The sequence below is a fragment of the Anabrus simplex genome, chromosome 2 (assembly GCF_040414725.1).
Source record: "Anabrus simplex isolate iqAnaSimp1 chromosome 2, ASM4041472v1, whole genome shotgun sequence".
Lineage (NCBI taxonomy): Eukaryota > Metazoa > Arthropoda > Insecta > Orthoptera > Tettigoniidae > Anabrus > Anabrus simplex.
The window spans coordinates 450,141,966-450,160,303 of NC_090266.1; positions in this window are offsets into that span (position 1 = coordinate 450,141,966).

Genomic DNA, 18,338 nt, shown 5'->3' on the forward strand with positions numbered 1-18,338 from the left:
CGTGACACGAAACAAGCTTATGGCTTGTGTTATATTCAGTAAATATGGTGGACGAAGAACTATGTTTAGTTCAAGTCTATGAAATTTGGTACAAGTCTGTACCGTATAAATAGTATAGCTCAGTTGGATTGAGATTTCTAGTAATATGGAAAAATTCATATCTCTGAATGTTCTCCTCTTACGATCAACGCTGATCAGTTTTTACAAGTATAGGGCCAATGTCTATTTTAAAGACTAGGCAAGCAGGGAGTGCTAGTCCAGATAGCCCGTACCATATCAGAAAAGGAAGGAAGGATGTCCATGGAGCAAATTATACATCGAAAAGGAGAGAACGAGTAACCACGGAAACCAGATGACTTCAACGGAAGCTGCAATTGGTGAGCTTCAATTAGATAAAGCAAGCAATAAGTAAATTCAGTAAATTAAATTCTAAATCCCTCCACGCTTTAAGGAAACTTTTCCGATTCATCTAATTTTTTTGTATAATAAATTCATTTGTATTTTATATTGCGTTAATTTTCTTTCTTAAGCGATACTTAATGGTTCATTATTTAAAATCCTACCCCTGTGATTTAAGTATAAGTCTCTATGCTAGTAAATATAAATTTTGGTTTACAGTTTTATTTACAACTGTAACCATGGCGCCCAAACATTACATAGAGAAATGGGTAACCATGGAATGTTAATTGCTTCTATTTGCCTAGTCATAACTCGGTGCTGTAATATTCTCTCTCTACAATTATGCAAGTTTAAGCATAATTCTACATTTCTGCCTTCTGCTGCCACTTCTTTTTTAGACTGCTGTGCCGCTGCCTTCGCTACGTACTGCCTTGCTTGCTTGCTGCAACTTCTACCCATGGACATGTGACTGTGACGTCATTGTTCTGGAAAACGCTGGCACCCTCTTACCTAAGTTTCTAGATTTTTCCATTGTGTTATATAACCCGGACTTCACTCCTTACAAGTCAGTCTCGCATCGTTATGGGGTGGTGGAGCACCGAGGACTTGTGTGCCGTCTTATTATTTGGCCATTATCATAATTTTTACATCGTGCAACTTGGTGAGGAAGAAAATTATTATGCTATTTTGACTTCAGACTTTTTCTCGACCCGTCTGGCCTTATTTCCTTTTTTAGACCTGGTATCGTATGTACATTTTCATTCAGCCAGCTAGTGTCAGTGTTAACTATCGAGATGCAAGATTTCTCTTTTTCAACTTAAGTTTACTAATGGAACTATACTCTGGACAGGGGAACATTAATTGTATTCACCTGTTAACATGCTTGTGATAGCTACTGGTTGTTCAACACTCGTATTTCTCAAACATATAGGTCACCCGGCGAAGGATCTCTTCCTCGTTCTTTTGCTAGTGGCTTTACGTCGCACCGACACAGATAGGTCTTATGGCGACGATGGGATAGGAAAGGGCTAGGAGTTGGAAAGAAGCGACCGTGGCCTTAATTAAGGGACAGCCCCAGCATTTGCCTGGTGTGAAAAAGGGAAACCACGGAAAACCATCTTCTAGGCTGCCGACAGTGGAATTCGAACCCACTATCTCCCGGATGCAAGCTCACAGACGCGCCCTATCCGCATGGCCAACTCGCCCAGTTCTCTTCCTCCTAGCAACCATTTTTACTCCTCTCTCCCTCCCGTTCCCTCGTACTTTTATCATATCATTCCACTTCTTCCTTTTTCCTTTCTTTGGAGTTCCTTCACCATTTTGTATACCCTTACCATTCTGTAATTATATCTGTGTCACGAAAAAATTTATATGTACCAATCGGATGTACTCCTACTATCTATGTAATATTTGTAAATGAGGCATATTCTTGCTTCGTGATCGTAAACAGGATCTCAACCTTAGTGACAGATTACCGTTGACTATAGACTACGCGCTAATTTTAGTTCTGATTTTGTTCGTCACCAACTTACGGAAACCAGCCCGGTGGAAATTAGTTTTCCACATCGGTTATATCTGCACGGTTCGCAGACGTTATCACCGCGATCCGCGAACGCGTTATAAATGTTTTATGCTACTTGATAACGTCATTAGCTCTTGTGAGCTAACTCTCAGCGATCGAATAATAGCCTTATAAAGCTCACCCTGTATCTAATGAGTTTGTGAATTACGCCATGCCTCACTTGGCGTTTCATAACAGTGAATAAAAATCAAGTGAGAACTATCACTCATTACTGGGGGTCACAAAGCGCTAAGAATTAATAAGTTTCTGTAACACGACTGAGCGACTGACATACGCTGAGTGAGGAAATAATACCGAACATAACAAGCGAATGAATGAGTTCGATTGAGCAAATACATCCACAACGAGCGACTAAATTCGAATGTGAAACACACAGTGTGCACATACGTACACAACGAGCGGCTAAATTCGAATGAGAGAGCTCCCCTCTTCATCAAGCTTTTATAGCCTTGAAAAGATGGCGGGCTCGAGGTAAATCCCCGGCTAACAGACAGTCCTTCTTTGTAACGGCCCAGCTGACCCCACCAACAGAAAGTGGTGAACACTGCTCTGACGTTTTCCGTTAAGTGCGCAAATTGGCCATTCTTATCAGCGCCTAATGGCAGGATTCGACTAGTAATATATGATGAATCAGAGTGTCACGTATCACTAGTTACCAGAAACTATATGAACGAGAGGAGTGCCAGGCAAGAAGTCGAAGTTGCATAACTCCGCAACCACTTCCCGCCAACATTCAGGCACGCTGTTCTACTGGGCACGCTATAGTAATTCCATCTATCTATTTACATCAACTCTGAGGGCAGGCGAGTTCGGAAATATAAAGGGTATCGATCCAAAGTTATGTTATGTGAAGGGCTAGAATTGCCGTGAGATTTTGACGGGGCTGAAATATTGAGAGACGTTCGATCAAGGCATAGTGCTTAATGGGAGCACTGATTTATATGTGTAAATAAGCTTTCCTGTGATTATGCACGTGAATGTTTCGGCTGTGCGTTAGATTTATTAGAGAGAATGGGTGCCATGGTGCAGAGATAAGGAGTCGGCGAGGGCCCGATCAATTGTTAGCTCCCCGGTAGAAATCCCCAAGTCAGTTGTACCCTGTGAGCCCACTATAGGTGAAACTATATTTACGAGAGATCCCGTTAGTTCCATGAACTACTGTCTACCTGCCCCAGTTATTTAAATGTTTGTTGCTCTCCAGCTGATTTCTCATTCCGTGTGGAGAAAGACGGCAATGCTGTGTCTTGTTGAGACATAAATCTTCGGAGCCTGAATATGTCGGAATCGAATCCCGACGCCTCTATCAACTTCGCTGCATATTGGTGTGAGTTTTATTTTTAATGTGTGACTTTGTATGTGTACCTTGTGTTGTTTATTATTGTCCTGTGTATTTATTGTTTTTGTCTTGTGATGGCCCTTGTTGTGTAACGGGGATACATTAGCCCGTCAGCTAATTTGAGGGAAGGAAGTTCTGCCCTGATTCTTAGCTCATGGTTACGAACCCATATGATTGGAGTCTGTGTGATTTTCGAGGGGTATTGTAGGCGAAGTTCTGAGCAAGTGTTTTTATATATATATTTGTGTCCGAATATTCCGAATGTACATATGTCAGTTAGACCAATTACTAGTGTATCGAGTATTAATTTCGTATCTAATGGAAGGTTTTAGATCGAGCCTACGGGCAGAGGACTTAGGGAATTAACGGAGCAGTCAAACAACCCAAACAATGTAACACGATCCAATTCCCACGTAAATGTGAAATCTTATTTTCGGGTCGTTAGCCGTGTTTCTTATGCACAAACAATTGCCAAAATGTCAATTATATATTGCGCATATCGCTTTTTTTGACCAGTTTTATGGTCGATTTTACGTTTATGTGATTTGTTTGTTAATTAGTATGAGCTCAATTCATGTTTTAAAATGAATAAATCTACCTTACACGAACATCTACGTTCTCTTTCACTAGATATATGCATGTATTTTCTGTCCATATACTTTAGTATAATTTAGTAAGTAGAGATTTTATTGCTCACTTCCGGACGTATAACGCGCCATTACCCTGAGCTAGGCGAAATTTGTGACGGTATACGGTGCAGTGTGGTAAAACCTACTAGACATAAATAATTGGAAATTCTATTATCTATCACTTTTGTACGGTATATTGTATTCATCGATATGGACACTATTAACATACAAGGATTGGGGCAAAAGTCATGGCAACTATTTTTTTTCTTGTAGATATGTGAACGGATCACAAACGTATATGTGTCGTGTGGAAGTTCTGCAGGCATAGTGTGTATGGAGAACAACAGATGGCTTTGTGATAGCTGGTAGTAGCGCAGCGAGGGCTGTGAAATCAGTCAGTTGGTGAGTGTCGTGCGAGATGGAAGTGATCCTTGTTGAGCAGCGTGCTTACATCAAAATAGCCGTTCTCCGAGGTAGAAATGCGATGGAATGTCACAGTAAATTAGTGGAAGCCCTTGGAAATAATGCCTTAGCGTACCGTACAGTAGCACTGTGGGTAGGAAAATTCCAGCAAGGACGTGTGTCAACCAATGATGAGCAACGTTTGGGACGATCTGCCATTGTGCGGACCGACGTGGCACGTGCCGTTATCGAGCAGCTCCTGGATCAAGGCACACGATGGAAGCTACTGGAGTTAGAGTGGGCAAGTGCCATCGAGAAACGCACCGTCCACAGGATATTGCATAATGAGCTGCAACTGCGAAAAATCGTATCACGATGGGTACCGCATGCACTGACGGAAGTTCAAAGGTGGGTGCGCTATGCAATATGCCCCGACCACCTTCCACGCTGGCAACAGGACGGCGATCATTTCTTGTCACGAACAATCGCCATCGATGAATTTTGGGCCAGGGCATATGAACCAGAACTGAAACGTCAGTCCGCGGAGTGACGACATGCTCGATCACGAAGGAGGCAGATGGTACGCCATAATCCTTCCCCAGTCAAATTGATGGTGATCGTCTCGTATGACGTCAGGGCTGTCACTGTTTGCCACTTTGTTCCACATGGCAGAAGAGTGACCGCACAGCACTACAGGGACTTCCTGGTGCGACAGGTACGACGTGGCGTTCGGGAGAAACGTCCGGATCACCTGGACAGTGCAATAATCATGCACGACAATCCAAAACCAGATAAAGCAAAGTGTGTAGGGCAGCTACTGCGACGTTGGGGATGGGAAGAATTGAAGCACCCACCGTACTCTCCCGATATTTCGCCCTGTGACTTTATTCTCATTCGAAAGATTAATGAACCACTACGTAGTAGGCGGTTTGCAACACGAGAGGACATTGCTAATGCTGTGCGCTAACAGGTTACCCGATTCACACATGGTTCGGCAAATGCTGAGGCAGATGGTATTCAACGCCTCCCACATCGTTGGCAGCGTGTGGTGTCAGTAGCAGGGGACTACTTTGAGGGTCTTTAGGCCAAGATTTGTCATGTCAACTTTATGTGTACTGTGTTGTCATAGTTTTGCACCTGGAAGGCCATATTGCCCTGTATACTACCGTAATAAATTAGTGTGTTACGATATTTCAGTGCTATTCATTGTCCACACATGTAGTTAACACCTTGTCCTTTCGTCTGTATATGTCTCATTTTCCAAACGGACTGGTATCTTCAAGAAAAAAATAGTTGCCATGACTTTTGCCCGAACCCTCGTAGATGTTTTAGAAGTAAAATTTAGGCCTTCCCCTAAACTACAATTTCACCCAGCGTGAATAACATTATTTATATTCTAACTGCAGTACATTATCATACGAATTTATATATCGATGATAATTAAATTTTGTTCCACCATTTTCTCGTGGCTTGACGTTGATACGGACTAAGCATCAAAATCTAAATTCATGATATGAGGCGTCTAGTATCAAAACCGGCCAAGTCACTCAAGGCATATTTTTCAATATGGACGAAAAACCTGTAGAGACAAAGCAATGATGGTCAGAAAAGATTTTTTTTCACAGTTATATCCTTAATGGTTTAAAATTTAAGTTCCGCTGTTTTGAGAAATCTAACTAATAATTAACCCATCTTTTTTTGTTAATTTAAATTTTGACTTGGCCGTTTTTGTTGCAATTTTGTACAATTTCTCAAGGTATGAAAGTAAATCTTTCAGTTCACCACTCGGAACAATATCCACGTTACAGCACACAATAATGACAAAATACTAGCAGACCGGAAATAGGATTGCTTTGGCGCCAATGACGGTAAGAAGCCCGTCAATACGTAAATCAGTGTTGCAAACGAACAAAAAACAAAATATTATGACTTCAAAGAATATACATTACAAGGAACGATTTTGCCTACTGATATTATCACATTGTTGCTTAATGTAACAAAATAAGATTCCAGACAATAATGCTGCATCATAAAGATTGTCGCTCGTTCCTTGACTTGGCCGGTTTTGAATTCACTGGCTGCATGACTTGGCCGATTCTGTTGCACGAACGAGAATTCAGTGCTCTATAACATGAAGACATGGACGATTTTAAAGCATATTCTTGTTTAACCTGATAGTGCTATACTTCTACTTCAAATTGATAACCATAACTCATTTTCGTAAATTTTGTGACTTGACCGGTTTTGATACTAGACGCCTCATATCTATTATCATAGTCGGCATGGTAAAACTGTACAAGACATAAATGATAGGAACTAGTATTCTCTGTAACTTCTTATGTAATTCTTTTCGATATTACCAATGGCATATTACTTAAAAAGGCACCTTCCCCTAAACTATCATGTCATTCAGCGTGAATAAATGATCATAGCCTAGATCGTAGTACCTTATTCTCAGTCTTTACATACGGATTTTCATTAAAATCTCTTCACCCAGTTTCTCGTCGTTTGGCGTTGATATGGACTTAGAAACAACATTCGAAATTCATTAAGAGGCATATCTCTGTTATCATAGCCGGGACGATAAAAATATATGACATAAATGATATGATATGATATGATATGATATGATATGATATGATATGATATGATATGATATGATATGATATGATATGATATGATATGTAATTATGTAATGATATGTAATTATGTATAACTTTTGTTATGTAGTACTGATCGACAGGACCACTAATAACATAAATATTTGAGAATGAAACGTATGCCTTCTCCTGCTATGCTGAACAGGAGCCTTGCAGGGGGATGGGAAGATTGTAAGGGATATACAAGAAAGAGGGAAGGAAGCGTCCGTGGCATTAAGTTAAGGACCATCCCGGCATTTGCCTGGAGGTGAAGTGGGAAAACACGGAAAACCACTTCGAGGATGGCTGAGGTGGGAATCGAGCCCCCTCTACTCAATTGACCTCCCGAGGCTGAGCGGACCCCGTTCAAGCCTTCGTACAACATTTAATATTTCGTGGCAGAGCCCGGAATCGAACCCCGGCCTCTTGGGTGGCAGCTAATCACACTAGCCACTACACCACACAGAGACGGATGTTATTATTATTATTATTATTATTATTATTATTATTATTATTAATAATAATAAAATATACATACATACATCGGATGGAAGTTACCTCTGTCTCCCACATAATTACAGTAAATAGTAAATGTATAAGCAGTAATAACTAGGCAACATGTGTACATGAGCACATATGAGCCACCTCATGTTCCTTTCTTCTTTCTTCATGAATAGGAAAAACCACACCCAAACACTACGCATGTACTCACCATTCTACCACACATTAGCTTGCCGAATATAAAAGCGAAATGTGCATAAAAACAACATTAATCAAAACTGCGCATGTAAATCCAACCCACAAAACTACCTGTACGACACCTTGCATGCACTTTTGCGTGCTTGCATTCAAAATTATGGAGATTACAGCGGTTATTACCAATAGGTCACATGTCTGCTCGCATACACTTGAGCCTGTGACCTGAAAACGTTAATCAAGTAAATGTACATTACCTAGAAAACTGCTTAGCCTAACTTTCATTCCTCCAAACCATTGTTGTCTTGGTGATGAGATTTCGTTTTCACCAGTGTAGTTAAAACACATAAATTTCCACGCAACTGCGTATATATTTCTGCATATGATCTTAGGCCTCAGTTAGGAATCCACCACGTTTCCGGAAAATGTATTTTATTCTTGAATCCATAAAATATCATTGAAGTTCATTTATAACGCAAGTGAAAAATTTTCCCCTCAAATTCCTTGCATATATGGAAATATCTAAGGCAATGGACACAGTTTAGTTAAATGTGAGCAATATTGTTGCTATGTACATAGTAGTGTAAATGTTGGGGGCTTCATATAGGATTACATAAATGAAATATCAAATTTTGCTGTTCTCTTTGCTTGCTTGCAGTCAAATAGAGTAATACATTACACCTTAAACGAATTGGAACGGAGAAAGAATTCATTAAGTGACAAAGTAGTGCAATGCGCAGACCAATAGTGGACTGCAGGGAGCTGTTCTTGTCAATATTAAACTTACTAATTAGGCTAATGAAGAAATTCGCCAGATGCTTAAAAAAAAGGAAATTGTGTTTCCATCTTGTTCATTATGATAAATTAAAACTTACTATCGTAGGACCACAGAGTAGGAAACATACTTGTGGATAAATTGTTTGAAACTGAAGGCCTCTGGGGAACAATACAAGCCCACTTACAATGGTTATGCCCACTCATCCACATAATCAAGGAAAATAAGACTGATCTGTTGCAGAAAATGACAAACACTCGTGCGTGGTACAATCAGTCGTGTAAGGCCATTTCTGCATGCCTGGAGAGGTTTCTAGAAGACCTCTCTAAATGTCTTAGTGTCTCTAAAATCTGCAATATCGACATCACGTGAATGAAATAGTTCAAAAAATTAATATCTAATATTTATTTTAGGTTTGCTATACGAATACGTACTAAGAGAACAACACGGGTCTTTCCAGTGTGCAGAAAATTCTGCGTTTGTGTTTGACTGAGTTGATGAATTGTCGTAATTTATAATTACTGCCATTTGAGACGACGTACATAAATATCTGTTTAGCGCTCTGAAGGTACTTTAGCATTAAGGAAACTGCATTACAGCAGTGGAAACTTTTAGATCAGTATCTGTAGTATCTACATTAAAAGAAGCGAAAGCATTTTCAAGTGCTTTTTGTTCAAAAATAGCTTTTTAAACCATGTTGTTGCAGAGAACCCTTTTGGGATTGAAGGCTTGGAGAGCTTTAAAGGCTGCTTTAGATGGCTTTCAGTGGAGCTAGAAGAGGGATTACGACGATTCAAAAAAGGCATTCATCCTGTGATTTGGAGAAATGAAACGTCATACGTCACTGGAGGTCCATTTTTCCCCACTCAGACTTGGACTCATTTTCAAAAAAATTGTCATAAATATATTGCCACAGTGGAAGAAACGTTAACAGGCCCAGTGCATTTCTACAATATGGAGTATCATTGTGTTTCCTGCAGAGAAAGGGCAGTTACTATTACAAGGGAAGGTCGTGAATGTGTAAGAAATTCTAAGATACTTCAAAATATATGTGCTTTATTTTGCGTTGAAAGTGTGAAATAGTATTTCATATACAATATTTTATATACTGTAAATATTTTTTTCACAAACTTTCTAAAATATTAACCTTAATTTCAAGTGTAAAATTAGCACCGCTTTTTTGCGACAATTAGTTTATATGGAAATATTTACAAGCCACTCTAATAAAATTGTTTGGCTATTGGATTCCGTGATTTATTTTCAGAGAATTCGCTTACTTCTTCTCTGAAATATGAATGGGGTTCGTATATTACAACTTTTTTGTTATTGATGTTATTGAATATTCCGTTTTTCTGGTTAATGGCAACCGGTAGTATCATCTATTTGAGTTTTCTTTCTAATAATGTTAATTATTATTAGTAATGAAATATTTTATAGTACTACTCAGTAAGAAAGTACGTTTTTTATGGTTTGTTTGTGATTAACCTTCTTACAGCAGGTTATCCCCACCCGCCAATCGTATATTATACCTACACCTCTGACCAAACGATTAGTGGTACTTGAATAATCTGAGCTCGATTTCTTAAAAAACTGAGGACGTTTCAGTTGTAGAGGAAGATTCATCCGCAACATCGTTCGTTTCCAAGAAGGCTTCGCCGATATGTGGTGTAATAGTGGTAGGTTGGTCAGTTCACATTCGCACCTTTCACTCTTCTCCAGTTACCTGCACGAGGCTACCGAATCTAACATGGGAATAAATACCATTCTCATCTAGCGTTGTTTAACTTCGCATTTCACTCAGGACTCAGTGCTCCAGTGCTCCTGCACCAAAGCCGTACGTTCAATATTTCCCTTTCCTATCATCTAAATTATATTTTTAAACGGGTTCTGATATCATTAATAACTTTTATAAATAGTCCCATGTAGTAACAGATTCTCAAATTACAGGCATGTGTAGCGTGTTTACTTGATTCATAAAATATGCGTGGATATCTTAAGCTGAGCATGATTATATGTAAATGAGTGTCTTGGAAATCAGGAACACTTGCACATTCCGGTAACACTACTAGCCCGCGGACCGTTAGGTAATTCATGACGTATACTTGGGTAGAACATTTTAGAGTTACGCAAATCAGAAAGGACCGACCCACGTGCAGTTAACTGTTTTCAGTTTATGTCAAAATAAGGGCGTTGGCAAGTTATCACCTCATTATTTAATTACTAAACTTGATATTTTGTGACTTTGGAACTTACTTTATTCTTACTACCTTCAGAAGTATAACTAGAGACAATTCCATTTAATGTTAAGCCTTCGTAAACACGTGAATTTTTACGGAGAGGTCACTAATATAGTACGAAACTAAATTGTCAGTAACATTTCGTCATGTATCTCGAAAGTGCTACTGATAATCCAAGGGCCCAGAGCCCTTTCGTCCCATCCATCAATGTACCAGATATCTCTCACAAGGATCATCAACTCCCTACAAATGCTGTGATGTTAAAAAACATATTGTATGCGGTCATTTACATGCAAATGTTTCTCTACAGCCGTTAAAAATCTGGAAACTCCTACAATCGCAGACCAAAAAATTTATACATATTATAATCTGAATGCATTGTGAGTAGACCAGACTTACTCGAAAAAACCTCCCCCTCCAATTTCGACGTTTGTAAATATATTGCCATAGCCAATGTTGGACAGATATCGTGTCTGTTCAGTTCATGAGTACAATGTGCTCAAATTCTAGACCAACTAATTTCAAGCTGAAGTCACTGATGTTAAGTGAATTCTCAATATTCGAAGAGCAAATCATGAAAAGCACACAAAGGGCTTGTGCTATCAAGTTGGACCGAAATGGGTGTCACGGAAAGAATAGTCATTTTCAGTTGCTACACTCGACAATATCTTCCTCAACGTTCTTCACACTTACTTTCAGTGAATGCTGAGATAGCATCTTATATTAAGTACTCGATCTCTTACTAAATATACTGGGTGGTACAGCTGCCCCTATTTTTTGCCAAGCATATGAAACCAGCTACGAATTAAATGTCTCTTAGTCCTATCTTACCGGGCGAGTTGGCCGTGCGGTCAAGGGCACGCGGCTGCGAGCTTGCATCAGGGAGATAGTGGCTTCAAATCCCACTGTCGGCAGCCCGTTTTTCCATCGTTTCCCACTTTCACACCAGGCAAATTCTGGGGCTGTACCTTAATTAAGGCCACGGCCGCTTCCTTCCTACTCCTAGGCCTTTGCTATCCCATCGTCGCCATAAGACCTATCTGTGTCAGTGCGACGTAAAGCAACTAGCAAAAAAGGCCCTATCATGCGCAACATCTTAGAGCAATTTTAAGTGCAGTTACTCGAATATAGACTTCCCCGCACAATGCAAGAACAGTACAAGAGGCGGTAAATGAGGCCCATCTCAAGAACACTGTACCATTTTATGGAGAGCGGAGTCCAATACTCTAGTAATTTTCACGAAATGTTACTGTACTGTAAAAACCATAGCCACTCCCTTAGCTTTTGGTAGAGAATTACCCACCTGATTGGTTCAAGAGGCCACTCATTCCCTTTTGACAGAAAAAGGTGGTCACGGTATCATAGAAAACGTGATAGGTTACGACCAATTCCAGACATGTCAATTCCCTGCCATTTTGTATAATCTCATCACATTGAAATGTATGTAAACGTGTTCTCCTCAGTATTTTATAATCTATGGCACTAAAATGCTGTACAGCAGATGTGATAGCTTACGCCATCTAATTACTACCGTTACAGCGTTCAATAAGGTCATAATACCGGCCCATAAGGCTGTAACACATCAGTAACTTTACGAAGCGAGAACTTTCGCTTTCTTCGTGAATACAGAGTTGTAAGTGCGAAACGTTCAAGCAGGAAGTAGCTGCGCGGAATCACTCTTGTTAGATGTACGTGAATAAACTACAGGGAGCGCCGAGGGTTCGAAATATTGAGTCATGCCTTTTCTTCAAATTTTCATTTCGTACTCTTATGCATTCTTTACGAAGACTTGATGTTTCTGAAATCTCGGATATTCTTCTAAGGAAGTTATAATAAACAGACATAATCATTATGGCCGACCGCCTCTGTGGTGTAGTGGTCAGCATGTTTAGTTTCCACCCCTGGAGGCCCGGGTTCGATTCCCGACTCTACTACGAAATTTGAAAAGTGGTATGAAGGCTGGAACGGGGTCTACTCAGCCTCGGGACGACAACTGAGTAGACGTGGGTTCGATTACCACCGCAGCCATCCTCGAAGTGGTTTTCCGTGGTTCCCACTTCTCCTCCAGACAAATGCCGCGTTTTAGAGTTTTAGAGTTTTAAAGAGACGCCATGAAGTGTCTCAAGCACACATCAACAAATTAACCTATTTCTTTCAATGTTATTATTATTATTATTATTATTATTATTATTATTATTATTATTATTATTATTATTATTATTATTATTATTATTATTATTATTATTATTATTATTTAGAAATTGCCCTCACTACAGATTAACAGATTAACTGCGAACACTGTGTCTGCCTGCACGTCGCTGGGGCAGGACCGGATGTTGACTCATCATACGCATGCAAGTACAGCACTTTACTCTTACCTACGGTACCGAGTCCATACAGTACTGAGAATTATAAGTAAAATAATTATCACGTATCATTTTAAAATATTGAGTCGCGGAGTAGGGGTTGTGTTATTGAAAAAATGTGAAAACCATAAAAAATTAACAATATTACTATTTGTTATATTCTTAATCTATTCTGACACTGTTCAATTTCCATCACCTCTCTATCGGATATCCTAACTGTTTTCCTGACATACCGAGGGAATCAAACACGCAGATTAACAATACAACAGATAGTCATATTGTTAATTTTTTATGGTTTTCACACTTTTTCAATAACACAACCCCTACTCCGTGACGCAACATTTTAAAATGATACGTGTCATCTTGCTCTTGGTAGAGGGCACAGCACAATGCATTTCCGGTCCTGTGCCAGATAAGGAGGAAGAGCGATGGGCATCTGACCGTAAAATCGTGAGGAGGAGGAAGTGGGGGATTGAGCTGACCTCCATGACGTCACGTTGTCGGATAGAGAGCACTCCACGTTTTCCCATGTTCACATCGGGCAAATAAAATGACGTTCGAAAGGGGCATCTCGCAAGATGGCGTCAGGAAGGGCATCTCGCTATAAAAATATGCGCTGTAAGGTTAGACCTCTCCAAGATGGCGTCGGGAAGGGGATCTGGCAGGATGTGTCAGGAAGGGCATCTGGCAAGATGACGTCGGGAAGGGCACCTGCCCATTCAAGTAAGGTTAGGCCCCTCCAAGATGACGTCGGGATGGGGATCTAGCAAGATGACGCCGGGAAGGGCATGTCCCCGTAAAAGTAAGGTTAGGCCCCTCCAAGATGTCGTCAGGAAGGAGATCTAGCAATACGGCGTCCGAAAAGGCATCCGGCCCTAAAACTAGGTCCTGTGTAGTTGGGACCCTCCAAGATAGCGTCTGTGAGGTTAGCCTTGCACTCTTGCGCGCCTCAGCACGTGGTTGTGTTGACACCTGTCAAACAAGAGCACGTGGTCAAACAAAAATAAAGCATGTGGAGAGAGGATACGCCCTTCAAGATGGCGTCTGCGTGATTAGCCTTGCACACGTATTCAAAATCCCCGCTTGACACATATCAAAACAACAGTACGCGGTCTTAAAAGCACGTGCAGTGAGGTAGGACCCATCAAGATGACGTTTGTATGGTTAGCCTTGCACACTTATTCAAAATCCCCGCCTAACACCTGCCAAAACAAAAGCACGTGGCAATGTGAAAGGCAGTGGTGGAACAGTATTGTGTATTATGAACTCTTGAAGCCAGGGAAAATTCGTTAATGACACTTAATATGGCAGCTGTGAGGTTAGGGACGTTCTATTAATCAAATTCTGCGCCTCACACCTGTCAAAATACGAGCACGTATTCAAAAGTGAGGTTAGAATTCGTCAAGATGACAGCTGTGATGTTAGGGTCGTCCTCTTATTCATATTCTGCGGCTCACACCTGTTAATACAGGAACACGTGGTCTTGTTTGTAAACCAAAGCACTTGGGCGTGACGTCATGGGGTCAATGACCTTGCCAGGGGTCAATGACCTCGAGTGTTGATTCAACACAAGAAATGTTGACGGTTGTTTGTTTTAGAACATACATAGACTTACTACTGAAATGGCTCGTCACAGACTCGCGACCGTCTTGTAACTTTATGCGTTCACCCGTAACTGACTGACTGTCGCCGGATTTACTCGTTATATCGGTCCGCTGCTTAACTCTTCCAGCTTCTTCTAAGGAGCCACGTTTTCGTAGGACACAACAATTCGCCTGTGGTGTTGATTTGCTTCCTGTTGGCACCATACGCGTTTTCTCCACTGTGCCGTCAATATCGCCTCTCACAAGTACACTGTAGATTTCCACCGACATTTCGCATTCTCGGTGTCGGCTTTCGTTTCATACTAGGAATGAGATTATTGGTTTACGCCTTTGTAATTGCCGAAGAGACGCTGAGGGTCTCGCAGTTCAGTCCTGAAGAAGTTCCTTACTGTGCAGAAAGGAAATAAATTACAGTCACACATAATCACATTTTCCCGTCAAATGCCGTCAACTTCAGCCTGCTTAGAATCCTTTACCTTAGGAACAGAAGGTTATTATCGATTTCGCCATTGACGACAACAAGAATTCTAACCTCTTGTAGTATTGTTATCGTTAAATCATAGCCACCAGCCAGGCTAAAAGGATTTGCTGGAAATGATGTTAACATCATAATATAGTCCTGACCGAGCTGGATAGCTGTAGTCGCTTAAGTGCGGCCAGTATTCAGTACTCAGGAGATAGTGGGTTAGAACCCCACCGTCGGCAGCCCTGAAGAAGGTTTTCCGTGGTTTCCCATTTTCACAGCAGGCAAATGCTGAGACAGTACCTTAATTACGGCCACGGCCGCTTCCTTCTCATTCCTAGCCATTTCCTGTCCCATCGTCGCCATAAGACCTATTTGTGTCGGTGCGACGTAAAGCAACTCGCAAAATAGGAATGTATATAGCCCTGTACTATAACATTTCGTTGTCTTACACGTGTCATGGAATAAAATTTATGTTTTGCAATGGTGCCAATAGAAAACTACCCCGCAGATACGAGACCATCCTCCTTTAAAATGCATTTCATATTCGCAATATATTCAACTATTTACATATTATCTTCCATGTTGGAGAAGAATGTCTCTTGGAATAACTTTTTTTGTTCTTTGCCTCTCTTTCGTAGCTAGTTACAGATATTCGTCTCTGTTCGTATTCTTTCTTTTTTTTTTTTTTCAATCGAGCAAGAATCTGCTCCAACTTCTACGCGTACTTGTACTTTTTATTTTACTAGCAAATGTCTCCTTTGCGTCACCAAGGTCAAAGGCGCCTTCTACCGTTCTGGAAAACTCACGGAATTTGGCCACTTCTCCATAACGAGATCCTGATTACCACGACTTAATTTGTAAAATAATAGAAATAATGTCGTAAGGACGAAGTAAGAATTAAGAGCTCGTCTTCCCTCTTTCTCTACTGCAGAAGTTGCATTAAACAACAGGTCTGTATTTAGTATTCCGTCGACATAGTTTATCGTAATTAGTGAGGCGTAAAATGATGAACATCCAACCAGTGGAGGAAATTGGGTTAATGAACAATTGCGCAAATTAAATTTGAAGCTCATCTTTTCTTACCTCTTAAGTACACCCGTTAAATTGATCAGAAATCCATTTTGAGAAGGTATTGTTGTGTTTCTTAATAAGCGAAAAAATTAACATCTAGCAGAGGACATTATTTCTTCAAACTGTTAAGTATATAACTTCAATTACCTTAATATTGATTTTTGTTGTTACTGCTATTGAAGATGCAGCATGTCTGCCTCTACTCGGAAGCCCCAGGTTCGACAAACGATGAGGTCAGGGATTTTGTCAGGATCTGAAGGCTAGTTGGACGTGCACTCAGCCTACGTGTGAACAATTATTGAGAAGCTATTTGACTATGATATAATGGATCCACTCTGGAAAGCCACGAATAACGGCCGAGAAGATTCACAACAAAAACTTCGCATCACCTTGTTATCTGAAGGCCTTTGGGTTGCGCGTGGTAGGCCAAGGCCCATCAGGGCTGTACCTAGGGTAGTGCCATGCAGGTTGTTATTAATATGATTTATTTCTTGCTATCTTTCTTAATCCATTTACCATCCGGGGTTGATTTTTCTCTCGAACTCAGCGAGGAATTCGACCTCTACCGCCTCAAAGGCAGTGTCCTGGAGCGTGAGGGGGATACAATTAGGAAGGAGGATCAGTACCTCGCCCAGGTGGCCTCACATGCTATGTTGAACAGGTGCCTTTTGAGGGGATGGAAAGATCGGAACGGATAGACAAGGAAGAGTGAAGGAAGCGGCCGTGGCTTTACGTTAGGTACCATCTCGTCATTTACCTGGAGGAGAAGTGGGAAAGCACGGGACAGCACTTCCAGGATGGCTGAGTTGGGAATCGAACACCCCTCTACTAAGTTGACCTCCCGAGGCTGAGTGGACTCCGTTCCAGTCCTCGTACAACTGTTTTAATTTCGTGGCAGTGCCGGGATTCAAACCCGGGCCTCCGGGGGTGGCAGCTAATCACACTAACAACTACACCACAGAGGGGTATATTAGTTAGTTAGTTAGTTAGTTAGTTAGTTAGTTAGTTAGTTAGTTAGTTAGTTAGTTAGTTAGTTAGTTAGTTTCATCATCCACGTTGTCCGACTGGTTGGCTGAATGGTCAGCCTACTGGCCTTCGGTTCAGAGGGTCCCGGGTTCGATTCTCGGCCGGGTCGGGGATTTTAATCTTCATTGGTTAATTCCACTGGCCCGGGGGCTGGGTGTTTGTGCTGTCCCCAACATCCCTGCAACTCACACACCACACATAACAGTATCCTCCACCACAATAACAGGCCGTTATCTTCACATGGCAGATGCCGCCCACCCTTTTCGGAGGGTCTGCCTTACATGGGCTGCATTCGGCTAGAAAGAACCACATGAAATTATCATCCACGTTTTCATCATAACTGTAAAATATTGCAAAACTCAAGAAAGTCATGAGAGTGGACTCGAAGATCTGCTTTGCGCGATTTAAATTTCTAAACGATTCTATGTAACAGTTTGTAATAAGAGTTCAGTCAATTTTCAAAAAGCAGTGGCTCAAAAGGAGACGTCGCCATACGGTCATCTAGAAAAGTGTTCAAATTTTGAGGATTTGCCCTTCATTAATGAACATTTTAGCCATGTTCGAGCTCTTTTGCTAGTGGGCCTTATTTGTTCAACATTTTAACCTTTAGAATCTATCCTCAAACATTTATAGTCTTATTCAGGCAAATATATCCGATTTGTCTACATGGCGTAGTCGGTAGCGCATTGGCATTCGGAATTTTATTTGCCGAGTGCGTAGCCGATCTTTATTTTATTATTTCTTTTTTCCTTCCTGCAATTTTACTTTTTGGTACAATATTTACGTTTTTAGATTACATCAAATACTTTATTATGTGTTTTTTTATTTTCTACATATAATATTAATAAATATTTACATTACTGTTTACACATTTATTACATCTTGCTGCTTTTTTTCTTAATCCATTTACCATCCACGGTTTGCTTTTCCCTCGGACTCAGCGAGAGATCCGACATCTACCGCCTCAATGGCAGTGGCCTGGAGCGTGAAAATTTGCTTCAGGGAAAACAACTGGGAAGGAGGACCAGTATCTCGCCCAGGCTTCCTCACTTGCTATGCTAAACACGGGCCTTGTTGGAGGATGGGAAGGTGGGAGGGAGTAGACAAGGA